Genomic DNA, 27,796 nt, shown 5'->3' with positions numbered 1-27,796 from the left:
TTTTCGGTCTCGATTGACACCGAAAAAGCATCCTCCTGCGTTGCATGCTCTCCTGGTATCAGGAGCTTGAAAAACTGGTCATTTTTGGCGAGTTTTCGGTCTCGATTGACACGGAAAAGCATCCTCCTGCGTTGCATGCTCTCCTGGTATCAGGAGCTTGAAAAACTGGTCATTTTTGGCGAGTTTTCTGTCTCGATTGACACGGAAAAAGCATCCTCCTGCGTTGCATGCTCTCCTGGTATCAGGAGCTTGAAAAACTGGTCATTTTTGGCGAGTTTTCTGTCTCGATTGACACGGAAAAGCATCCTCCTGCGTTGCATGCTCTCCTGGTATCAGGAGCTTGAAAAACTGGTCATTTTTGGCGAGTTTTCGGTCTCGATTGACACGAAAAAGCATCCTCCTGCGTTGCATGCTCTCCTGGTATCAGGAGCTTGAAAAACTGGTCATTTTTGGCGAGTTTTCTGTCTCGATTGACACGGAAAAGCATCCTCCTGCGTTGCATGCTCTCCTGGTATCAGGAGCTTGAAAAACTGGTCATTTTTGGCGAGTTTTCTGTCTCGATTGACACGGAAAAGCATCCTCCTGCGTTGCATGCTCTCCTGGTATCAGGAGCTTGAAAAACTGGTCATTTTTGGCGAGTTTTCGGTCTCGATTGACACGAAAAAGCATCCTCCTGCGTTGCATGCTCTCCTGGTATCAGGAGCTTGAAAAACTGGTCATTTTTGGCGAGTATTCTGGCTCGATTGACACGAAAAAGCATCCTCCTGCTTTGCATGCTCTCCTGGTATCAGGAGCTTGAAAAACTGGTCATTTTTGGCGAGTTTTCTGGCTCGTTTGACACGGAAAAAGCATCCTCCTGCGTTGCATGCTCTCCTGGTATCAGGAGCTTGAAAAACTGGTCATTTTTGGCGAGTTTTCTGTCTCGATTGACACGGAAAAAGCATCCTCCTGCGTTGCATGCTCTCCTGGTATCAGGAGCTTGAAAAACTGGTCATTTTTGGCGAGTTTTCTGTCTCGATTGACACGGAAAAGCATCCTCCTGCGTTACATGCTCTCCTGGTATCAGGAGCTTGAAAAACTGGTCATTTTTGGCGAGTTTTCGGTCTCGATTGACACGGAAAAGCATGCTCCTGCGTTGCATGCTCTCCTGGTATCAGGAGCTTGAAAAACTGGTCATTTTTGGCGAGTTTTCTGTCTCGATTGACACGGAAAAGCATCTTCCTGCGTTGCATGCTCTCCTGGTATCAGGAGCTTGAAAAACTGGTCATTTTTGGCGAGTTTTCTGTCTTGATTGACACGGAAAAGCATCCTCCTGCGTTGCATGCTCTCCTGGTATCAGGAGCTTGAAAAACTGGCCATTTTTGGCGAGTTTTCGGTCTCGATTGACACGGAAAAGCATGCTCCTGCGTTGCATGCTCTCCTGGTATCAGGAGCTTGAAAAACTGGTCATTTTTGGCGAGTTTTCTGGCTCGATTGACACGGAAAAGCATCCTCCTGCGTTGCATGCTCTCCTGGTATCAGGAGCTTGAAAAGCTGGTCATTTTTGGCGAGTTTTCTGTCTCGATTGACACGGAAAAGCATCCTCCTGCGTTGTATGCTCTCCTGGTATCAGGAGCTTGAAAAACTGGTCATTTTTGGCGTGTTTTCTGTCTCGATTGACACCGAAAAAGCATCCTACTGCGTTGCATGCTCTCCTGGTATCAGGAGCTTAAAAAACTGATCATTTTTGGCGAGTTTTCTGTCTCGATTGACACGGAAATGCATCCTCCTGCGTTGCATGCTCTCCTGATATCAGGAGCTTGAAAAACTGGTCATTTTTGGCGCGTTTTCTGTCTCGATTGACACGGAACAGCATCCTCTTGCGTAACATGCTCTCCTAGTATCAGGAGCTTGAAAAGCTGGTCATTTTTGGCGAGTTTTCTGTCTCGATTGACACGGAAAAGCATCCTCCTGCGTTGTATGCTCTCCTGGTATCAGGAGCTTGAAAAACTGGTCATTTTGGGCGTGTTTTCTGTCTCGATTGACACCGAAAAAGCATCCTCTTGCGTAACATGCTCTCCTAGTATCAGGAGCTTGAAAAACTGGCCATTTTTGGCGAGTTTTCTGTCTCGATTGACACGGAAAAGCATCCTCCTGCGTTGCATGCTCTCCTGGTATCAGGAGCTTGAAAAACTGGTCATTTTTGGCGAGTTTTCTGTCTCAATTGACACCGAAAAAGCATCCTCCTGCGTTGCATGCTCTCGTGGTATCAGGAGCTTGAAAAACTGGTCATTTTTGGCGAGTTTTCTGTCTCGATTGACACGGAAAAGCATCCTCCTGCGTTGCATGCTCTCCTGGTATCAGGAGCTCGAAGAACTGGTCATTTTTGGCGAGTTTTCTGTCTCGATTGACACGGAAAAGCACGGTAAGCAGTTTCCGCATGTATAGTACCAGGAGAGCATCCACGGAAGAGGTAGCTCCTGGTACTGCGCCGTAAGGTATGCAATGTGTATACACTAACTTTGCAACCAATTTTCCGCCGTAAGGTATGCAATGTTTATACACTAACTTTGCAACCAATTTTCCGCCGTAAGGTATGCAATGTTTATACACTAACTTTGATAAAAATTTTCCGCCGTAAGGTATGCAATGTTTATACAAAAACTTTTCATACAAACCAGCTGTTTTCAGATTTCCGATACCAGGAGAGCATGTTGTTCAAGAGGTAACATCTTCCAACCCCCTCCCCCCCTTCCCCTGCCAAGATGGCGGACAAGATGGCGGCCAAGATGGCGGACAAGATGGCGGCCAAGATGGCGGACAAGATGGCGGCCAAGATGGCGCTCCAAGATGGCGGACAAGATGGCGGACAAGATGGCGGACAAGATGGCGGACAAGATGGCGGACAAGATGGCGGACCAAGATGGCGGCCAAGATGGCGGCCAAGATGGCGGACAAGATGGCGGACAAGATGGCGGACAAGATGGCGGACAAGATGGCGGCCAAGATGGCGGCCAAGATGGCGGACAAGATGGCGGCCAAGATGGCGGACCAAGATGGCGGACCAAGATGGCGGCCACGATGGCGGACAAGATGGCGGACAAGATGGCGGACATGATGGCGGACAAGATGGCGGACAAGATGGCGGACAAGATGGCGGACAAGATGGCGGACCAAGATGGCGCACAAGATGGCGGACAAGATGGTTGACAAGATGGCGGACAAGATGGCGGACAAGATGGCGGACAAGATGGCGGACAAGATGGCGGCCAAGATGGTGGACCAAGATGGCGGCCAAGATGGCAGACAAGATGGCGGACAAGATGGCGGACAAGATGGCGGACAAGATGGCGGACAAGATGGCGGACAAGATGGCGGACAAGATGGCGGACAAGATGGCGGACAAGATGGCGGACCAAGATGGCGGACAAGATGGCGGACCAAGATGGCGGACCAAGATGGCAGACCAGATGGCGGACAAGATGGCGGACAAGATGGCGGACCAAGATGGCGGACAAGATGGCGGACAAGATGGCGAACAAGATGGCGGACCAAGATGGCGGACAAGATGGCGGACAAGATGGCGGCCAAGATGGCGGACCAAGATGGCGGACGAAGATGGCGGCCAAAATGGCGGACAAGATGGCGGACAAGATGGCGGCCAAGATGGCGGACAAGATGGCGGACAAGATGGCGGACAAGATGGCGGACAAGATGGCGGACAAGATGGTGGACCAAGATGGCGGCCAAGATGGCGGACAAGATGGCGGACAAGATGGCGGCCAAGATGGCGGACCAAGATGGCGGACCAAGATGGCGGCCAAAATGGCGGACAAGATGGCGGACAAGATGGCGGCCAAGATGGCGGACAAGATGGCGGACAAGATGGCGGACCAAGATGGCGGCCAAAATGGCGGACAAGATGGCGGACAAGATGGCGGCCAAGATGGCGGACAAGATGGCGGACAAGATGGCGGACAAGATGGCGGACAAGATGGCGGACAAGATGGCGTACCAAGATGGCGGCCAAAATGGCGGACAAGATGGCGGACCAAGATGGCGGCCAAAATGGCGGACAAGATGGCGGACAAGATGGCGGCCAAGATGGCGGACAAGATGGCGGACCAAGATGGCGGACCAAGATGGCGGCCAAAATGGCGGACAAGATGGCGGACAAGATGGCGGCCAAGATGGCGGACAAGATGGCGGACAAGATGGCGGACAAGATGGCGGACAAGATGGCGGACAAGATGGCGGACCAAGATGGCGGCCAAAATGGCGGACAAGATGGCGGACCAAGATGGCGGCCAAAATGGCGGACAAGATGGCGGACAAGATGGCGGCCAAGTTGGCGGACAAGATGGCGGACAAGATGGCGGCCAAGATGGCGGACAAGATGGCGGACAAGATGGTGGACCAAGATGGCGGCCAAGATGGCGGACAAGATGGCGGACAAGATGGCGGACAAGATGGCGGACAAGATGGCGGACCAAGATGGCGGACAAGATGGCGGACAAGATGGCGGACAAGATGGCGGCCAAGATGGCGGACCAAGATGGCGGACCAAGATGGCGGCCAAAATGGCGGACAAGATGGCGGACAAGATGGCGGCCAAGATGGTGGACAAGATGGCGGACCAAGATGGCGGACCAAGATGGCGGACCAAGATGGCGGCCAAAATGGCGGACAAGATGGCGGACAAGATGGCGGCCAAGATGGCGGACAAGATGGTGGACAAGATGGCGGACAAGATGGCGGACAAGATGGCGGACAAGATGGCGGACCAAGATGGCGGCCAAAATGGCGGACCAAGATGACGGACCAAGATGGCAGACCAGATGGCGGACAAGATGGCGGACAAGATGGCGGACAAGATGGCGGACAAGATGGCGGACAAGATGGTGGACCAAGATGGCGGCCAAGATGGCGGACAAGATGGCGGACAAGATGGCGGACAAGATGGCGGACAAGATGGCGGACAAGATGGCGGACCAAGATGGCGGACCAAGATGGCAGACCAGATGGCGGACAAGATGGCGGACAAGATGGCGGACAAGATGGCGCACCAAGATGGCGGACAAGATGGCGGACAAGATGGCGGACAAGATGGCGGACAAGATGGCGGACCAAGATGGCGGCCAAGATGGCGGACAAGATGGCGGACAAGATGGCGGACAAGATGGCGGCCAAGATGGCGGACAAGATGGCGGACAAGATGGCGGCCAAGATGGCGGACAAGATGGCGGACAAGATGGCGGCCAAGATGGCGGCCAAGATGGCGGCCAAGATGGCGGACAAGATGGCGGCCAAGATGGCGGACAAGATGGCGGACAAGATGGTGGCCAAGATGGCGGACAAGATGGCGGACAAGATGGCGGACAAGATGGCGGACCAAGATGGCGGACAAGATGGCGGACAAGATGGCGGACAAGATGGCGGACAAGATGGCGGCCAAGATGGCGGACAAGATGGCGGCCAAGATGGCGGACAAGATGGCGGACAAGATGGCGGACCAAGATGGAGGCCACGATGGCGGACAAGATGGAGGCCACGATGGCGGACAAGATGGCGGCCAAGATGGCGGCCAAGATGGCGGCCAAGATGGCGGACAAGATGGCGGCCAAGATGGCGGACAAGATGGCGGCCAAGATGGCGGACAAGATGGCGGCCAAGATGGCGGACAAGATGGCGGCCAAGATGGCGGACAAGATGGCGGACAAGATGGCGGACAAGATGGCGGACAAGATGGCGGACAAGATGGCGGACAAGATGGCGGACAAGATGGCGGACAAGATGGCGGACAAGATGGCGGCCAAGATGGCGGACAAGATGGCGGCCAAGATGGCGGCCAAGATGGCGGACAAGATGGCGGACAAAATGGCGGCCAAGATGGTGGACCAAGAAGGCGGACAAGATGGCGGACAATATGGCGGACAAGCTGGCGGACAAGATGGCGGACAAGATGGCGGCCAAGATGGCGGCCAAGATGGCGGCCAAGATGGCGGACAAGATGGCGGCCAAGATGAAGAAAAACAAGATGGTGAGAAAACTCGCAAAAAATGACCAGTTTTTCAAGCTCCTGATACCAGGAGAGCATGCAACGCAGGAGGATGCTTTTCCGTGTCAATCGAGACAGAATACTCGCCAAAAATGACCAGTTTTTCAAGCTCCTGATACCAGGAGAGCATGCAACACAGGAGGATGCTTTTTCCGTGTCAATCGAGACAGAAAACTCGCCAAAAATGACCAGTTTTTCAATATTCTGATATCAGAAGAGCATGCAACGCAGGAGGATGCTTTTCCGTGTCAATCGAGACAGAAAACTCGCCAAAAATGACCAGTTTTTCAAGCTCCTGATACCAGGAGAGCATGCAACGCAGGAGGATGCTTTTTCTGTGTCAATCGAGCCAGAAAACTCGCCAAAAATGACCAGTTTTTCAATATTCTGATATCAGAAGAGCATGCAACGCAGGAGGATGCTTTTCCGTGTCAATCGAGACAGAAAACTCGCCAAAAATGACCAGTTTTTCAAGCTTCTGATACCAGGAGAGCATGCATCGCAGGAGGATGCTTTTTCCATGTCAGTCGAGCCAGAAAACTCGCCAAAAATGACCAGTTTTTCAAGCTCCTGATACCAGGAGAGCATGCAACGCAAGAGGATGCTTTTCCGTGTCAATCGAGACCGAAAACTCGCCTAAAATGACCAGTTTTTCAAGCTCTGTTATCAGGAGAGCATGCAACGCAGGAGGATGCTTTTCCGTGTCAATCGAGACAGAAAACTCGCCAAAAAAGACCAGTTTTTCAAGCTCTGTTATCAGGAGAGCATGCAACGCAGGAGGATGCTTTTTCCGTGTCAATCGAGACAGAAAACTCGCCAAAAATGACTAGGTTTTCAATCTCCTGATACCAGGAAAGCATGCAACGCAAGAGGATGCTTTTCCGTGTCAATCGAGACAGAAAACTCGCCAAAAATGTCCAGTTTTTCAAGCTCCTGATATCAGGAGAGCATGCAACGCAAGAGGATGCTTTTCCGTGTCAATCGAGACAGAAATCTCGCCAAAAATAACCAGTTTTTCAAGCTCCTGATACTAGGAGAGCATGTTACGCAAGAGGATGCTGTTCCGTGTCAATCGAGACAGAAAACGCGCCAAAAATGACCAGTTTTTCAAGCTCCTGATATCAGGAGAGCATGCAACGCAGGAGGATGCATTTCCGTGTCAATCGAGACAGAAAACTCGCCAAAAATGATCAGTTTTTTAAGCTCTGTTATCAGGAGAGCATGCAACGCAGTAGGATGCTTTTTCCGTGTCAATCGAGACAGAAAACTCCCCAAAAATGACCAGTTTTTCAAGCTCCTGATACCAGGAAAGCATCCAACGCAGTAGGATGCTTTTCCGTGTCAATCGAGACAGAAATCTCGCCAAAAATGACCAGTTTTTCAAGCTCCTGATACCAGGAGAGCATGCAACGCAGGAGGATGCTTTTCCGTGTCATTCGAGACAGAAAACTCGCCAAAAATGACCAGTTTTTCAAGCTCCTGATACCAGGAGAGCATGCAACGCAGGAGGATGCTTTTTTCGTGTCAATCGAGACAGAAAACTCGCCAAAAATGACCAGTTTTTCAAGCTCCTGATACCAGGAGAGCATGCAACGCAGGAGGATGCTTTTCCGTGTCAATCGAGACAGAAAACTCGCCAAAAATGACCAGTTTTTCAAGCTCTGGTATCAGGAGAGCATGCAACGCAGGAGGATGCTTTTTCCGTGTCAATCGAGACAGAAAACTCGCCAAAAATGACCAGTTTTTCAAGCTCCTGATATCAGGAGAGCATGCAACGCAGGAGGATGCTTTTCCGTGTCAATCGAGACAGAAAACTCGCCAAAAATGACCAGTTTTTCAAGCTCCTGATACCAGGAGAGCATGCAACGCAGGAGGATGCTTTTCCGTGTCAATCGAGACAGAAAACTCGCCAAAAATGACCAGTTTTTCAAGCTCCTGATACCAGGAGAGCATGCAACGCAGGAGGATGCTTTTCCGTGTCAATCGAGCCAGAAATCTCACCAAAAATGACCAGTTTTTCAAGCTCCTGATACCAGGAGAGCATCCAACGAAGGAGGATGCTTTTTCCGTGTCAATCGAGACAGAAATCTCGCCAAAAATGACCAGTTTTTCAAGCTCCTGATACCAGGAGAGCATGCAACGCAGGAGGATGCTTTTCCGTGTCAATCGAGACAGAAATCTCGCCAAAAATGACCAGTTTTTCAAGCTCCTGATACCAGGAGAGCATGCAACGCAGGAGGATGCTTTTTCCGTGTCAATCGAGCCAGAAATCTCGCCAAAAATGACCAGTTTTTCAAGCTCCTGATACCAGGAGAGCATGCATATTTTGTAGCCATTTTGCTCAAAAACCGCCGAAAGGTATGCAATGTTTAAACACTATCTTTCCCGTTGGTCGTGAAAAATTTCTTCTAAAACTACCAGTTTCCGCATGTATAGTACCAGGAGAGCATCCACGGAAGAGGTAGCTCCTGGTACTGCGCCGGAAGGTATGCAATCAACTTGCAATGCAATGCGCCGTAAGGTATGCAATGTTTATACACTAACTTTTCATACAAACCAGCTGTTTTCAGATTTCCGATACCAGGAGAGCATGTTGTTCAAGAGGTAACATCTTCCATCCCCCTCCCCCCCTTCCCCTGCCAAGATGGCGGACCAAGATGGCGGACCAAGATGGTGGCCAAGATGGCGGACAAGATGGTGGACAAGATGGCAGCCAAGATGGCGGACAAGATGGCGGCCAAGATGGCGGACAAGATGGCGGCCAAGATGGCGGCCAAGATGGCGGATCAAGATGGCGGCTAAGATGGCGGCCAAGATGGCGGCCAAGATGGCGGACCAAGATGGCGGACAAGATGGCGGACAAAATGGCGGCCAAGATGGCGGACAAGATGGCAGACAAGATGGCGGCCAAGATGGCGAACAAGATGGCGGCCAAGATGGCGGACAAGATGGCGGACAAGATGGCAGACAATATGGTGAACAAGATGGCGGCCAAGATGGCGGACAAGATGGCGGACAAGATGGTGGACCAAGATAACGGCCAAGATGGCGCTGAAGATGGCGCACCAAGATGGCGTACAAGATGGCGGACAAGATGGCGGACAAGATGGCGGACAAGATGGCGGACAAGATGGCAGACAAGATGGCGGACAAGATGGCGGACAAGATGGCGGACACAAGATGGCGGCCAAGATGGCGGACAAGATGGCGGACAAGATGGCGGACAAGATGGCGGACAAGATGGCGGCCAAGATGGCGGACAAGATGGCGGACAAGATGGCGGACAAGATGGCGGACAAGATGGCGGACAAGATGGCGGACAAGATGGCGGACAAGATGGCGGACCAAGATGGCGGACAAGATGGCGGACAAGATGGCGGACAAGATGGCGGACAAGATGGCGGACCAAGATGGCGGCCAAAATGGCGGACAAGATGGCGGACAAGATGGCGGCCAAGATGGCGGACAAGATGGCGGACAAGATGGCGGACAAGATGGCGGACAAGATGGCGGCCAAGATGGCGGACAAGATGGCGGACCAAGATGGCGGCCAAAATGGCGGACAAGATGGCGGACAAGATGGCGGCCAAGATGGCGGACAAGATGGCGGACAAGATGGCGGACAAGATGGCGGACAAGATGGCGGACAAGATGGCGGACCAAGATGGCGGCCAAAATGGCGGACAAGATGGCGGACAAGATGGCGGCCAAGATGGCGGACAAGATGGCGGGCAAGATGGCGGACAAGATGGCGGACAAGATGGCGGACAAGATGGTGGACCAAGATGGCGGCCAAGATGGCGGACAAGATGGCGGACAAGATGGCGGACAAGATGGCGGACAAGATGGCGGACCAAGATGGCGGACCAAGATGGCAGACCAGATGGCGGACAAGATGGCGGACAAGATGGCGGACAAGATGGCGGACAAGATGGCGCACCAAGATGGCGGACAAGATGGCGGACAAGATGGCGGACAAGATGACGGACAAGATGGCGGACCAAGATGGCGGCCAAGATGGCGGCCAAGATGGCGGACAAGATGGCGGACAAGATGGCGGACAAGATGGCGGCCAAGATGGCGGCCAAAATGGCGGCCAAAATGGCGGCCAAAATGGCGGACAAGATGGCGGACAAGATGGCGGCCATGATGGCGGACAAGATGGCGGACAAGATGGCGGACAAGATGGCGGACAAGATGGCGGACAAGATGGCGGACCAAGATGGCGGCCAAGATGGCGGACAAGATGGCGGACAAGATGGCGGACAAGATGGCGGACAAGATGGCAGACAAGATGGCGGACAAGATGGCGGACAAGATGGCGGACAAGATGGCGGACAAGATGGCGGCCAAAATGGCGGACAAGATGGCGGACAAGATGGCGGCCAAGATGGCGGACAAGATGGCGGACCAAGATGGCGGACCAAGATGGCGGCCAAAATGGCGTACAAGATGGCGGACAAGATGGTGGCCAAGATGGCGGCCAAGATGGCGGACAAGATGGCGGACAAGATGGCGGACAAGATGGCGGACAAGATGGCGGACCAAGATGGCGGCCAAAATGGCGGACAAGATGGCGGACCAAGATGGCGGCCAAAATGGCGGACAAGATGGCGGACAAGATGGCGGCCAAGATGGCGGACAAGATGGCGGACAAGATGGCGCACAAGATGGCGGATAAGATGGTTGACAAGATGGCGGACAAGATGGCGGACAAGATGGCGGACAAGATGGCGGACAAGATGGCGGACAAGATGGCGGACAAGATGGCTGCCAAGATGGCGGACCAAGATGGCGGCCAAATTGGCGGACAAGATGGCGGACAAGATGGCGGCCAAGATGGCGGACAAGATGGCGGACCAAGATGGCGGACCAAGATGGCGGCCAAAATGGCGGACAAGATGGCGGACAAGATGGCGGCCAAGATGGCGGACAAGATGGCGGACAAGATGGCGGACAAGATGGCGGACAAGATGGCGGCCAAGATGGCGGACCAAGATGGCGGACCAAGATGGCGGCCAAAATGGCGGACAAGATGGCGGACAAGATGGCGGCCAAGATGGCGGACAAGATGGCGGACCAAGATGGCGGCCAAAATGGCGGACAAGATGGCGGACAAGATGGCGGCCAAGATGGCGGACAAGATGGCGGACAAGATGGCGGACAAGATGGCGGACAAGATGGCGGACAAGATGGCGGACCAAGATGGCGGACCAAGATGGCGGACAAGATGGCGGACAAGATGGCGGCCAAGATGGCGGACAAGATGGCGGACAAGATGGCGGACAAGATGGCGGACAAGATGGCGGACAAGATGGTGGACCAAGATGGCGGCCAAGATGGCGGACAAGATGGCGGACAAGATGGCGGACAAGATGGCGGACAAGATGGCGGACCAAGATGGCGGACCAAGATGGCAGACCAGATAGCGGACAAGATGGCGGACAAGATGGCGGACAAGATGGCGCACCAAGATGGCGGACAAGATGGCGGACAAGATGGCGGACAAGATGGCGGACAAGATGGCGGACCAAGATGGCGGCCAAGATGGCGGCCAAGATGGCGGACAAGATGGCGGACAAGATGGCGGACAAAATGGCGGCCAAGATGGCGGACAAGATGGCGGACAAGATGGCGGACAAGATGGCGGCCAAGATGGCGGACAAGATGGCGGACAAGATGGCGGCCAAGATGGCGGACAAGATGGCGGCCAAGATGGCGGACAAGATGGCGGCCAAGATGGCGGACAAGATGGCGGACAAGATGGTGGCCAAGATGGCGGACAAGATGGCGGACAAGATGGCGGACAAGATGGCGGACCAAGATGGCGGACAAGATGGCGGACAAGATGGCGGACAAGATGGCGGACAAGATGGCGGACAAGATGGCGGACAAGATGGCGGCCAAGATGGCGGCCAAGATGGCGGCCAAGATAGCGGACAAGATGGCGGCCAAAATGGCGGCCAAGATGGTGGACCAAGAAGGCGGACAAGATGGCGGACAATATGGCGGACAAGCTGGCGGACAAGATGGCGGACAAGATGGCGGCCAAGATGGCGGCCAAGATGGCGGACAAGATGGCGGCCAAGATGAAGAAAAACAAGATGGTGAGAAAACTCGCAAAAAATGACCAGTTTTTCAAGCTCCTGATACCAGGAGAGCATGCAACGCAGGAGGATGCTTTTTCCGTGTCAATCGAGCCAGAAATCTCGCCAAAAATGACCAGTTTTTCAAGCTCCTGATACCAGGAGAGCATGCATATTTTGTAGCCATTTTGCTCAAAAACCGCCGAAAGGTATGCAATGTTTAAACACTATCTTTCCCGTTGGTCGTGAAAAATTTCTTCTAAAACTACCAGTTTCCGCATGTATAGTACCAGGAGAGCATCCACGGAAGAGGTAGCTCCTGGTACTGCGCCGGAAGGTATGCAATCAACTTGCAATGCAATGCGCCGTAAGGTATGCAATGTTTATACACTAACTTTTCATACAAACCAGCTGTTTTCAGATTTCCGATACCAGGAGAGCATGTTGTTCAACAGGTAACATCTTCCATCCCCCTCCCCCCTTCCCCTGCCAAGATGGCGGACCAAGATGGCGGACCAAGATGGTGGCCAAGATGGCGGACAAGATGGTGGACAAGATGGCAGCCAAGATGGCGGACAAGATGGCGGCCAAGATGGCGGACAAGATGGCGGCCAAGATGGCGGATCAAGATGGCGGCTAAGATGGCGGCCAAGATGGCGGCCAAGATGGCGGACAAGATGGCGGACAAGATGGCGGACAAAATGGCGGCCAAGATGGCGGACAAGATGGCAGACAAGATGGCGGCCAAGATGGCGAACAAGATGGCGGCCAAGATGGCGGACAAGATGGCGGACAAGATGGCAGACAATATGGTGAACAAGATGGCGGCCAAGATGGCGGACAAGATGGTGGACCAAGATAACGGCCAAGATGGCGCTGAAGATGGCGCACCAAGATGGCGTACAAGATGGCGGACAAGATGGCGGACAAGATGGCGGACAAGATGGCGGACAAGATGGCAGACAAGATGGCGGACAAGATGGCGGACAAGATGGCGGACACAAGATGGCGGCCAAGATGGCGGACAAGATGGCGGACAAGATGGCGGACAAGATGGCGGACAAGATGGCGGCCAAGATGGCGGACAAGATGGCGGACAAGATGGCGGACAAGATGGCGGACAAGATGGCGGACAAGATGGCGGACAAGATGGTGGACCAAGATGGCGGCCAAGATGGCGGACAAGATGGCGGACAAGATGGCGGACAAGATGGCGGACAAGATGGCGGACCAAGATGGCGGCCAAAATGGCGGACAAGATGGCGGACAAGATGGCGGCCAAGATGGCGGACAAGATGGCGGACAAGATGGCGGACAAGATGGCGGACAAGATGGCGGCCAAGATGGCGGACAAGATGGCGGACCAAGATGGCGGCCAAAATGGCGGACAAGATGGCGGACAAGATGGCGGCCAAGATGGCGGACAAGATGGCGGACAAGATGGCGGACAAGATGGCGGACAAGATGGCGGACAAGATGGCGGACCAAGATGGCGGCCAAAATGGCGGACAAGATGGCGGACAAGATGGCGGCCAAGATGGCGGACAAGATGGCGGACAAGATGGCGGACAAGATGGCGGACAAGATGGCGGACAAGATGGTGGACCAAGATGGCGGCCAAGATGGCGGACAAGATGGCGGACAAGATGGCGGACAAGATGGCGGACAAGATGGCGGACCAAGATGGCGGACCAAGATGGCAGACCAGATGGCGGACAAGATGGCGGACAAGATGGCGGACAAGATGGCGGACAAGATGGCGCACCAAGATGGCGGACAAGATGGCGGACAAGATGGCGGCCAAGATGGCGGACAAGATGGCGGACAAGATGGCGGACAAGATGGCGGACAAGATGGCGGACAAGATGGTGGACCAAGATGGCGGCCAAGATGGCGGACAAGATGGCGGACAAGATGGCGGACAAGATGGCGGACAAGATGGCGGCCAAGATGGCGGACAAGATGGCGGACAAGATGGCGGACAAGATGGCGGACAAGATGGCGGACAAGATGGCGGACCAAGATGGCGGCCAAAATGGCGGACAAGATGGCGGACAAGATGGCGGCCAAGATGGCGGCCAAGATGGCGGACAAGATGGCGGACAAGATGGCGGACAAGATGGCGGACAAGATGGCGGCCAAGATGGCGGCCAAAATGGCGGCCAAAATGGCGGCCAAAATGGCGGACAAGATGGCGGACAAGATGGCGGCCATGATGGCGGACAAGATGGCGGACAAGATGGCGGACAAGATGGCGGACAAGATGGCGGACAAGATGGTGGAACAAGATGGCGGCCAAGATGGCGGACAAGATGGCGGACAAGATGGCGGACAAGATGGCGGACAAGATGGCAGACAAGATGGCGGACAAGATGGCGGACAAGATGGCGGCCAAGATGGCGGACAAGATGGCGGCCAAGATGGCGGACCAAGATGGCGGACCAAGATGGCGGCCAAAATGGCGGACAAGATGGCGGACAAGATGGCGGCCAAGATGGCGGACAAGATGGCGGACCAAGATGGCGGACCAAGATGGCGGCCAAAATGGCGTACAAGATGGCGGACAAGATGGTGGCCAAGATGGCGGACAAGATGGCGGACAAGATGGCGGACAAGATGGCGGACAAGATGGCGCACAAGATGGCGGACCAAGATGGCGGCCAAAATGGCGGACAAGATGGCGGACCAAGATGGCGGCCAAAATGGCGGACAAGATGGCGGACAAGATGGCGGCCAAGATGGCGGACAAGATGGCGGACAAGATGGCGCACAAGATGGCGGATAAGATGGTTGACAAGATGGCGGACAAGATGGCGGACAAGATGGCGGACAAGATGGCGGACAAGATGGCGGACAAGATGGCGGACAAGATGGCGGACAAGATGGCTGCCAAGATGGCGGACCAAGATGGCGGACCAAGATGGCGGCCAAAATGGCGGACAAGATGGCGGACAAGATGGCGGCCAAGATGGCGGACACGATGGCGGACCAAGATGGCGGACCAAGATGGCGGCCAAAATGGCGGACAAGATGGCGGACAAGATGGCGGCCAAGATGGCGGACAAGATGGCGGACAAGATGGCGGACAAGATGGCGGACAAGATGGCGGCCAAGATGGCGGACCAAGATGGCGGACCAAGATGGCGGCCAAAATGGCGGACAAGATGGCGGACAAGATGGCGGCCAAGATGGCGGACAAGATGGCGGACCAAGATGGCGGCCAAAATGGCGGACAAGATGGCGGACAAGATGGCGGCCAAGATGGCGGACAAGATGGCGGACAAGATGGCGGACAAGATGGCGGACAAGATGGCGGACAAGATGGCGGACCAAGATGGCGGACCAAGATGGCGGACAAGATGGCGGACAAGATGGCGGCCAAGATGGCGGACAAGATGGCGGACAAGATGGCGGACAAGATGGCGGACAAGATGGCGGACAAGATGGTGGACCAAGATGGCGGCCAAGATGGCGGACAAGATGGCGGACAAGATGGCGGACAAGATGGCGGACAAGATGGCGGACCAAGATGGCGGACCAAGATGGCAGACCAGATAGCGGACAAGATGGCGGACAAGATGGCGGACAAGATGGCGCACCAAGATGGCGGACAAGATGGCGGACAAGATGGCGGACAAGATGGCGGACAAGATGGCGGACCAAGATGGCGGCCAAGATGGCGGCCAAGATGGCGGACAAGATGGCGGACAAGATGGCGGACAAAATGGCGGCCAAGATGGCGGACAAGATGGCGGACAAGATGGCGGACAAGATGGCGGCCAAGATGGCGGACAAGATGGCGGACAAGATGGCGGCCAAGATGGCGGACAAGATGGCGGCCAAGATGGCGGACAAGATGGCGGCCAAGATGGCGGACAAGATGGCGGACAAGATGGTGGCCAAGATGGCGGACAAGATGGCGGACAAGATGGCGGACAAGATGGCGGACCAAGATGGCGGACAAGATGGCGGACAAGATGGCGGACAAGATGGCGGACAAGATGGCGGACAAGATGGCGGACAAGATGGCGGCCAAGATGGCGGCCAAGATGGCGGCCAAGATAGCGGACAAGATGGCGGCCAAAATGGCGGCCAAGATGGTGGACCAAGAAGGCGGACAAGATGGCGGACAATATGGCGGACAAGCTGGCGGACAAGATGGCGGACAAGATGGCGGCCAAGATGGCGGCCAAGATGGCGGACAAGATGGCGGCCAAGATGAAGAAAAACAAGATGGTGAGAAAACTCGCAAAAAATGACCAGTTTTTCAAGCTCCTGATACCAGGAGAGCATGCAACGCAGGAGGATGCTTTTCCGTGTCAATCGAGACAGAAAACTCGCCACAAATGACCAGTTTTTCAAGCTCCTGATACCAGGAGAGCATGCAACACAGGAGGATTCTTTTTCCGTGTCAATCGAGACAGAAAACTCGCCAAAAATGACCAGTTTTTCAAGCTCCTGATACCAGGAGAGCATGCAACGCAGGAGGATGCTTTTTCTGTGTCAATCGAGCCAGAAAACTCGCCAAAAATGACCAGTTTTTCAATATTCTGATATCAGAAGAGCATGCAACGCAGGAGGATGCTTTTCCGTGTCAATCGAGACAGAAAACTCGCCAAAAATGACCAGTTTTTCAAGCTCCTGATACCAGGAGAGCATGCAACGCAGGAGGATGCTTTTTCCATGTCAGTCGAGCCAGAAAACTCGCCAAAAATGACCAGTTTTTCAAGCTCCTGATACCAGGAGAGCATGCAACGCAAGAGGATGCTTTTCCGTGTCAATCGAGACCGAAAACTCGCCTAAAATGACCAGTTTTTCAAGCTCTGTTATCAGGAGAGCATGCAACGCAGGAGGATGCTTTTCCGTGTCAATCGAGACAGAAAACTCGCCAAAAAAGACCAGTTTTTCAAGCTCTGTTATCAGGAGAGCATGCAACGCAGGAGGATGCTTTTTCCGTGTCAATCGAGACAGAAAACTCGCCAAAAATGACTAGGTTTTCAATCTCCTGATACCAGGAAAGCATGCAACGCAAGAGGATGCTTTTCCGTGTCAATCGAGACAGAAAACTCGCCAAAAATGTCCAGTTTTCAAGCTCCTGATATCAGGAGAGCATGCAACGCAAGAGGATGCTTTTCCGTGTCAATCGAGACAGAAATCTCGCCAAAAATAACCAGTTTTTCAAGCTCCTGATACTAGGAGAGCATGTTACGCAAGAGGATGCTGTTCCGTGTCAATCGAGACAGAAAACTCGCCAAAAATGACCAGTTTTTCAAGCTCCTGATATCAGGAGAGCATGCAACGCAGGAGGATGCATTTCCGTGTCAATCGAGACAGAAAACTCGCCAAAAATGACCAGTTTTTTAAGCTCTGTTATCAGGAGAGCATGCAACGCAGTAGGATGCTTTTTCCGTGTCAATCGAGACAGAAAACTCCCCAAAAATGACCAGTTTTTCAAGCTCCTGATACCAGGAAAGCATCCAACGCAAGAGGATGCTTTTCCGTGTCAATCGAGACAGAAAACTCGCCAAAAATGACCAGTTTTTCAAGCTCCTGATACCAGGAGAGCATGCAACGCAGGAGGATGCTTTTCCGTGTCATTCGAGACAGAAAACTTGCCAAAAATGACCAGTTTTCAAGCTCCTGATACCAGGAGAGCATGCAACGCAGGAGGATGCTTTTTCCGTGTCAATCGAGACAGAAAACTCGCCAAAAATGACCAGTTTTTCAAGCTCCTGATACCAGGAGAGCATGCAACGCAGGAGGATGCTTTTCCGTGTCAATCGAGACAGAAAACTCGCCAAAAATGACCAGTTTTTCAAGCTCTGGTATCAGGAGAGCATGCAACGCAGGAGGATGCTTTTTCCGTGTCAATCGAGACAGAAAACTCGCCAAAAATGACCAGTTTTCAAGCTCCTGATACCAGGAGAGCATGCAACGCAGGAGGATGCTTTTCCGTGTCAATCGAGACAGAAAACTCGCCAAAAATGACCAGTTTTTCAAGCTCCTGATACCAGGAGAGCATGCAACGCAGGAGGATGCTTTTCCGTGTCAATCGAGACAGAAAACTCGCCAAAAATGACCAGTTTTTCAAGCTCCTGATACCAGGAGAGCATGCAACGCAGGAGGATGCTTTTCCGTGTCAATCGAGCCAGAAATCTCACCAAAAATGACCAGTTTTTCAAGCTCCTGATACCAGGAGAGCATCCAACGAAGGAGGATGCTTTTTCCGTGTCAATCGAGACAGAAATCTCGCCAAAAATGACCAGTTTTTCAAGCTCCTGATACCAGGAGAGCATGCAACGCAGGAGGATGCTTTTCCGTGTCAATCGAGACAGAAATCTCGCCAAAAATGACCAGTTTTTCAAGCTCCTGATACCAGGAGAGCATGCAACGCAGGAGGATGCTTTTTCCGTGTCAATCGAGCCAGAAATCTCGCCAAAAACGACCAGTTTTTCAAGCTCCTGATACCAGGAGAGCATGCATATTTTGTAGCCATTTTGCTCAAAAACCGCCGAAAGGTATGCAATGTTTAAACACTATCTTTCCCGTTGGTCGTGAAAAATTTCTTCTAAAACTACCAGTTTCCGCATGTATAGTACCAGGAGAGCATCCACGGAAGAGGTAGCTCCTGGTACTGCGCCGGAAGGTATGCAATCAACTTGCAATGCAATGCGCCGTAAGGTATGCAATGTTTATACACTAACTTTTCATACAAACCAGCTGTTTTCAGATTTCCGATACCAGGAGAGCATGTTGTTCAAGAGGTAACATCTTCCATCCCCCTCCCCCCCTTCCCCTGCCAAGATGGCGGACAAGATGGCGGACCAAGATGGTGGCCAAGATGGCGGACAAGATGGTGGACAAGATGGCAGCCAAGATGGCGGACAAGATGGCGGACAAGATGGCGGACCAAGATGGCGGCCAAAATGGCGGACAAGATGGCGGACAAGATGGCGGCCAAGATGGCGGACAAGATGGCGGACAAGATGGCGGACAAGATGGCGGACAAGATGGCGGCCAAGATGGCGGACAAGATGGCGGACCAAGATGGCGGCCAAAATGGCGGACAAGATGGCGGACAAGATGGCGGCCAAGATGGCGGACAAGATGGCGGACAAGATGGCGGACAAGATGGCGGACAAGATGGCGGACAAGATGGCGGACCAAGATGGCGGCCAAAATGGCGGACAAGATGGCGGACAAGATGGCGGCCAAGATGGCGGACAAGATGGCGGGCAAGATGGCGGACAAGATGGCGGACAAGATGGCGGACAAGATGGTGGACCAAGATGGCGGCCAAGATGGCGGACAAGATGGCGGACAAGATGGCGGACAAGATGGCGGACAAGATGGCGGACCAAGATGGCGGACCAAGATGGCAGACCAGATGGCGGACAAGATGGCGGACAAGATGGCGGACAAGATGGCGGACAAGATGGCGCACCAAGATGGCGGACAAGATGGCGGACAAGATGGCGGACAAGATGACGGACAAGATGGCGGACCAAGATGGCGGCCAAGATGGCGGCCAAGATGGCGGACAAGATGGCGGACAAGATGGCGGACAAGATGGCGGACAAGATGGCGGACAAGATGGCGGCCAAGATGGCGGCCAAAATGGCGGCCAAAATGGCGGCCAAAATGGCGGACAAGATGGCGGACAAGATGGCGGCCATGATGGCGGACAAGATGGCGGACAAGATGGCGGACAAGATGGCGGACAAGATGGCGGACAAGATGGCGGACCAAGATGGCGGCCAAGATGGCGGACAAGATGGCGGACAAGATGGCGGACAAGATGGCGGACAAGATGGCAGACAAGATGGCGGACAAGATGGCGGACAAGATGGCGGACAAGATGGCGGACAAGATGGCGGCCAAGATGGCGGACCAAGATGGCGGATCAAGATGGCGGCCAAAATGGCGGACAAGATGGCGGACAAGATGGCGGCCAAGATGGCGGACAAGATGGCGGACCAAGATGGCGGACCAAGATGGCGGCCAAAATGGCGTACAAGATGGCGGACAAGATGGTGGCCAAGATGGCGGCCAAGATGGCGGACAAGATGGCGGACAAGATGGCGGACAAGATGGCGGACAAGATGGCGGACCAAGATGGCGGCCAAAATGGCGGACAAGATGGCGGACCAAGATGGCGGCCAAAATGGCGGACAAGATGGCGGACAAGATGGCGGCCAAGATGGCGGACAAGATGGCGGACAAGATGGCGCACAAGATGGCGGATAAGATGGTTGACAAGATGGCGGACAAGATGGCGGACAAGATGGCGGACAAGATGGCGGACAAGATGGCGGACAAGATGGCGGACAAGATGGCTGCCAAGATGGCGGACCAAGATGGCGGACCAAGATGGCGGCCAAATTGGCGGACAAGATGGCGGACAAGATGGCGGCCAAGATGGCGGACAAGATGGCGGACCAAGATGGCGGACCAAGATGGCGGCCAAAATGGCGGACAAGATGGCGGACAAGATGGCGGACAAGATGGCGGCCAAGATGGCGGACAAGATGGCGGACAAGATGGCGGACAAGATGGCGGACAAGATGGCGGCCAAGATGGCGGACCAAGATGGCGGACCAAGATGGCGGCCAAAATGGCGGACAAGATGGCGGACAAGATGGCGGCCAAGATGGCGGACAAGATGGCGGACCAAGATGGCGGCCAAAATGGCGGACAAGATGGCGGACAAGATGGCGGCCAAGATGGCGGACAAGATGGCGGACAAGATGGCGGACAAGATGGCGGACAAGATGGCGGACAAGATGGCGGACCAAGATGGCGGCCAAAATGGCGGACAAGATGGCGGACAAGATGGCAACCAAGATGGCGGACAAGATGGCGGACAAGATGGCGGACAAGATGGCGGACAAGATGGCGGACAAGATGGTGGACCAAGATGGCGGCCAAGATGGCGGACAAGATGGCGGACAAGATGGCGGACAAGATGGCGGACAAGATGGCGGACCAAGATGGCGGACCAAGATGGCAGACCAGATAGCGGACAAGATGGCGGACAAGATGGCGGACAAGATGGCGCACCAAGATGGCGGACAAGATGGCGGACAAGATGGCGGACAAGATGGCGGACAAGATGGCGGACCAAGATGGCGGCCAAGATGGCGGCCAAGATGGCGGACAAGATGGCGGACAAGATGGCGGACAAAATGGCGGCCAAGATGGCGGACAAGATGGCGGACAAGATGGCGGACAAGATGGCGGCCAAGATGGCGGACAAGATGGCGGACAAGATGGCGGCCAAGATGGCGGACAAGATGGCGGCCAAGATGGCGGACAAGATGGCGGCCAAGATGGCGGACAAGATGGCGGACAAGATGGTGGCCAAGATGGCGGACAAGATGGCGGACAAGATGGCGGACAAGATGGCGGACCAAGATGGCGGACAAGATGGCGGACAAGATGGCGGACAAGATGGCGGACAAGATGGCGGACAAGATGGCGGACAAGATGGCGGCCAAGATGGCGGCCAAGATGGCGGCCAAGATAGCGGACAAGATGGCGGCCAAAATGGCGGCCAAGATGGTGGACCAAGAAGGCGGACAAGATGGCGGACAATATGGCGGACAAGCTGGCGGACAAGATGGCGGACAAGATGGCGGCCAAGATGGCGGCCAAGATGGCGGACAAGATGGCGGCCAAGATGAAGAAAAACAAGATGGTGAGAAAACTCGCAAAAAATGACCAGTTTTTCAAGCTCCTGATACCAGGAGAGCATGCAACGCAGGAGGATGCTTTTTCCGTGTCAATCGAGCCAGAAATCTCGCCAAAAATGACCAGTTTTTCAAGCTCCTGATACCAGGAGAGCATGCATATTTTGTAGCCATTTTGCTCAAAAACCGCCGAAAGGTATGCAATGTTTAAACACTATCTTTCCCGTTGGTCGTGAAAAATTTCTTCTAAAACTACCAGTTTCCGCATGTATAGTACCAGGAGAGCATCCACGGAAGAGGTAGCTCCTGGTACTGCGCCGGAAGGTATGCAATCAACTTGCAATGCAATGCGCCGTAAGGTATGCAATGTTTATACACTAACTTTTCATACAAACCAGCTGTTTTCAGATTTCCGATACCAGGAGAGCATGTTGTTCAAGAGGTAACATCTTCCATCCCCCTCCCCCCCTTCCCCTGCCAAGATGGCGGACCAAGATGGCGGACCAAGATGGTGGCCAAGATGGCGGACAAGATGGTGGACAAGATGGCAGCCAAGATGGCGGACAAGATGGCGGCCAAGATGGCGGACAAGATGGCGGCCAAGATGGCGGATCAAGATGGCGGCTAAGATGGCGGCCAAGATGGCGGCCAAGATGGCGGACAAGATGGCGGACAAGATGGCGGACAAAATGGCGGCCAAGATGGCGGACAAGATGGCAGACAAGATGGCGGCCAAGATGGCGAACAAGATGGCGGCCAAGATGGCGGACAAGATGGCGGACAAGATGGCAGACAATATGGTGAACAAGATGGCGGCCAAGATGGCGGACAAGATGGTGGACCAAGATAACGGCCAAGATGGCGCTGAAGATGGCGCACCAAGATGGCGTACAAGATGGCGGACAAGATGGCGGACAAGATGGCGGACAAGATGGCGGACAAGATGGCAGACAAGATGGCGGACAAGATGGCGGACAAGATGGCGGACACAAGATGGCGGCCAAGATGGCGGACAAGATGGCGGACAAGATGGCGGACAAGATGGCGGACAAGATGGCGGCCAAGATGGCGGACAAGATGGCGGACAAGATGGCGGACAAGATGGCGGACAAGATGGCGGACAAGATGGCGGACAAGATGGTGGACCAAGATGGCGGCCAAGATGGCGGACAAGATGGCGGACAAGATGGCGGACAAGATGGCGGACAAGATGGCGGACCAAGATGGCGGCCAAAATGGCGGACAAGATGGCGGACAAGATGGCGGCCAAGATGGCGGACAAGATGGCGGACAAGATGGCGGACAAGATGGCGGACAAGATGGCGGCCAAGATGGCGGACAAGATGGCGGACCAAGATGGCGGCCAAAATGGCGGACAAGATGGCGGACAAGATGGCGGCCAAGATGGCGGACAAGATGGCGGACAAGATGGCGGACAAGATGGCGGACAAGATGGCGGACAAGATGGCGGACCAAGATGGCGGCCAAAATGGCGGACAAGATGGCGGACAAGATGGCGGCCAAGATGGCGGACAAGATGGCGGACAAGATGGCGGACAAGATGGCGGACAAGATGGCGGACAAGATGGTGGACCAAGATGGCGGCCAAGATGGCGGACAAGATGGCGGACAAGATGGCGGACAAGATGGCGGACAAGATGGCGGACCAAGATGGCGGACCAAGATGGCAGACCAGATGGCGGACAAGATGGCGGACAAGATGGCGGACAAGATGGCGGACAAGATGGCGCACCAAGATGGCGGACAAGATGGCGGACAAGATGGCGGCCAAGATGGCGGACAAGATGGCGGACAAGATGGCGGACAAGATGGCGGACAAGATGGCGGACAAGATGGTGGACCAAGATGGCGGCCAAGATGGCGGACAAGATGGCGGACAAGATGGCGGACAAGATGGCGGACAAGATGGCGGCCAAGATGGCGGACAAGATGGCGGACAAGATGGCGGACAAGATGGCGGACAAGATGGCGGACAAGATGGCGGACCAAGATGGCGGCCAAAATGGCGGACAAGATGGCGGACAAGATGGCGGCCAAGATGGCGGCCAAGATGGCGGACAAGATGGCGGACAAGATGGCGGACAAGATGGCGGACAAGATGGCGGCCAAGATGGCGGCCAAAATGGCGGCCAAAATGGCGGCCAAAATGGCGGACAAGATGGCGGACAAGATGGCGGCCATGATGGCGGACAAGATGGCGGACAAGATGGCGGACAAGATGGCGGACAAGATGGCGGACAAGATGGTGGAACAAGATGGCGGCCAAGATGGCGGACAAGATGGCGGACAAGATGGCGGACAAGATGGCGGACAAGATGGCAGACAAGATGGCGGACAAGATGGCGGACAAGATGGCGGCCAAGATGGCGGACAAGATGGCGGCCAAGATGGCGGACCAAGATGGCGGACCAAGATGGCGGCCAAAATGGCGGACAAGATGGCGGACAAGATGGCGGCCAAGATGGCGGACAAGATGGCGGACCAAGATGGCGGACCAAGATGGCGGCCAAAATGGCGTACAAGATGGCGGACAAGATGGTGGCCAAGATGGCGGACAAGATGGCGGACAAGATGGCGGACAAGATGGCGGACAAGATGGCGGACAAGATGGCGGACCAAGATGGCGGCCAAAATGGCGGACAAGATGGCGGACCAAGATGGCGGCCAAAATGGCGGACAAGATGGCGGACAAGATGGCGGCCAAGATGGCGGACAAGATGGCGGACAAGATGGCGCACAAGATGGCGGATAAGATGGTTGACAAGATGGCGGACAAGATGGCGGACAAGATGGCGGACAAGATGGCGGACAAGATGGCGGACAAGATGGCGGACAAGATGGCGGACAAGATGGCTGCCAAGATGGCGGACCAAGATGGCGGACCAAGATGGCGGCCAAAATGGCGGACAAGATGGCGGACAAGATGGCGGCCAAGATGGCGGACACGATGGCGGACCAAGATGGCGGACCAAGTTGGCGGCCAAAATGGCGGACAAGATGGCGGACAAGATGGCGGCCAAGATGGCGGACAAGATGGCGGACAAGATGGCGGACAAGATGGCGGACAAGATGGCGGCCAAGATGGCGGACCAAGATGGCGGACCAAGATGGCGGCCAAAATGGCGGACAAGATGGCGGACAAGATGGCGGCCAAGATGGCGGACAAGATGGCGGACAAGATGGCGGACCAAGATGGCGGCCAAAATGGCGGACAAGATGGCGGACAAGATGGCGGCCAAGATGGCGGACAAGATGGCGGACAAGATGGCGGACAAGATGGCGGACAAGATGGCGGACAAGATGGCGGACCAAGATGGCGGACCAAGATGGCGGACAAGATGGCGGACAAGATGGCGGCCAAGATGGCGGACAAGATGGCGGACAAGATGGCGGACAAGATGGCGGACAAGATGGCGGACAAGATGGTGGACCAAGATGGCGGCCAAGATGGCGGACAAGATGGCGGACAAGATGGCGGACAAGATGGCGGACAAGATGGCGGACCAAGATGGCGGACCAAGATGGCAGACCAGATAGCGGACAAGATGGCGGACAAGATGGCGGACAAGATGGCGCACCAAGATGGCGGACAAGATGGCGGACAAGATGGCGGACAAGATGGCGGACAAGATGGCGGACCAAGATGGCGGCCAAGATGGCGGCCAAGATGGCGGACAAGATGGCGGACAAGATGGCGGACAAAATGGCGGCCAAGATGGCGGACAAGATGGCGGACAAGATGGCGGACAAGATGGCGGCCAAGATGGCGGACAAGATGGCGGACAAGATGGCGGCCAAGATGGCGGACAAGATGGCGGCCAAGATGGCGGACAAGATGGCGGCCAAGATGGCGGACAAGATGGCGGACAAGATGGTGGCCAAGATGGCGGACAAGATGGCGGACAAGATGGCGGACAAGATGGCGGACCAAGATGGCGGACAAGATGGCGGACAAGATGGCGGACAAGATGGCGGACAAGATGGCGGACAAGATGGCGGACAAGATGGCGGCCAAGATGGCGGCCAAGATGGCGGCCAAGATAGCGGACAAGATGGCGGCCAAAATGGCGGCCAAGATGGTGGACCAAGAAGGCGGACAAGATGGCGGACAATATGGCGGACAAGCTGGCGGACAAGATGGCGGACAAGATGGCGGCCAAGATGGCGGCCAAGATGGCGGACAAGATGGCGGCCAAGATGAAGAAAAACAAGATGGTGAGAAAACTCGCAAAAAATGACCAGTTTTTCAAGCTCCTGATACCAGGAGAGCATGCAACGCAGGAGGATGCTTTTCCGTGTCAATCGAGACAGAAAACTCGCCAAAAATGACCAGTTTTTCAAGCTCCTGATACCAGGAGAGCATGCAACACAGGAGGATGCTTTTTCCGTGTCAATCGAGACAGAAAACTCGCCAAAAATGACCAGTTTTTCAAGCTCCTGATACCAGGAGAGCATGCAACGCAGGAGGATGCTTTTTCTGTGTCAATCGAGCCAGAAAACTCGCCAAAAATGACCAGTTTTTCAATATTCTGATATCAGAAGAGCATGCAACGCAGGAGGATGCTTTTCCGTGTCAATCGAGACAGAAAACTCGCCAAAAATGACCAGTTTTTCAAGCTCCTGATACCAGGAGAGCATGCAACGCAGGAGGATGCTTTTTCCATGTCAGTCGAGCCAGAAAACTCGCCAAAAATGACCAGTTTTTCAAGCTCCTGATACCAGGAGAGCATGCAACGCAAGAGGATGCTTTTCCGTGTCAATCGAGACCGAAAACTCGCCTAAAATGACCAGTTTTTCAAGCTCTGTTATCAGGAGAGCATGCAACGCAGGAGGATGCTTTTCCGTGTCAATCGAGACAGAAAACTCGCCAAAAAAGACCAGTTTTTCAAGCTCTGTTATCAGGAGAGCATGCAACGCAGGAGGATGCTTTTTCCGTGTCAATCGAGACAGAAAACTCGCCAAAAATGACTAGGTTTTCAATCTCCTGATACCAGGAAAGCATGCAACGCAAGAGGATGCTTTTCCGTGTCAATCGAGACAGAAAACTCGCCAAAAATGTCCAGTTTTCAAGCTCCTGATATCAGGAGAGCATGCAACGCAAGAGGATGCTTTTCCGTGTCAATCGAGACAGAAATCTCGCCAAAAATGACCAGTTTTTCAAGCTCCTGATACTAGGAGAGCATGTTACGCAAGAGGATGCTGTTCCGTGTCAATCGAGACAGAAAACTCGCCAAAAATGACCAGTTTTTCAAGCTCCTGATATCAGGAGAGCATGCAACGCAGGAGGATGCATTTCCGTGTCAATCGAGACAGAAAACTCGCCAAAAATGACCAGTTTTTTAAGCTCTGTTATCAGGAGAGCATGCAACGCAGTAGGATGCTTTTTCCGTGTCAATCGAGACAGAAAACTCCCCAAAAATGACCAGTTTTTCAAGCTCCTGATACCAGGAAAGCATCCAACGCAAGAGGATGCTTTTCCGTGTCAATCGAGACAGAAAACTCGCCAAAAATGACCAGTTTTTCAAGCTCCTGATACCAGGAGAGCATGCAACGCAGGAGGATGCTTTTCCGTGTCATTCGAGACAGAAAACTTGCCAAAAATGACCAGTTTTCAAGCTCCTGATACCAGGAGAGCATGCAACGCAGGAGGATGCTTTTTCCGTGTCAATCGAGACAGAAAACTCGCCAAAAATGACCAGTTTTTCAAGCTCCTGATACCAGGAGAGCATGCAACGCAGGAGGATGCTTTTCCGTGTCAATCGAGACAGAAAACTCGCCAAAAATGACCAGTTTTTCAAGCTCTGGTATCAGGAGAGCATGCAACGCAGGAGGATGCTTTTTCCGTGTCAATCGAGACAGAAAACTCGCCAAAAATGACCAGTTTTCAAGCTCCTGATACCAGGAGAGCATGCAACGCAGGAGGATGCTTTTCCGTGTCAATCGAGACAGAAAACTCGCCAAAA

Source organism: Anopheles moucheti, chromosome 2, assembly GCF_943734755.1.
Source record: "Anopheles moucheti chromosome 2, idAnoMoucSN_F20_07, whole genome shotgun sequence".
In the NCBI taxonomy this organism is placed as follows: Eukaryota; Metazoa; Arthropoda; class Insecta; order Diptera; family Culicidae; genus Anopheles; species Anopheles moucheti.
Note: the sequence above shows the minus strand (reverse complement) of the source record.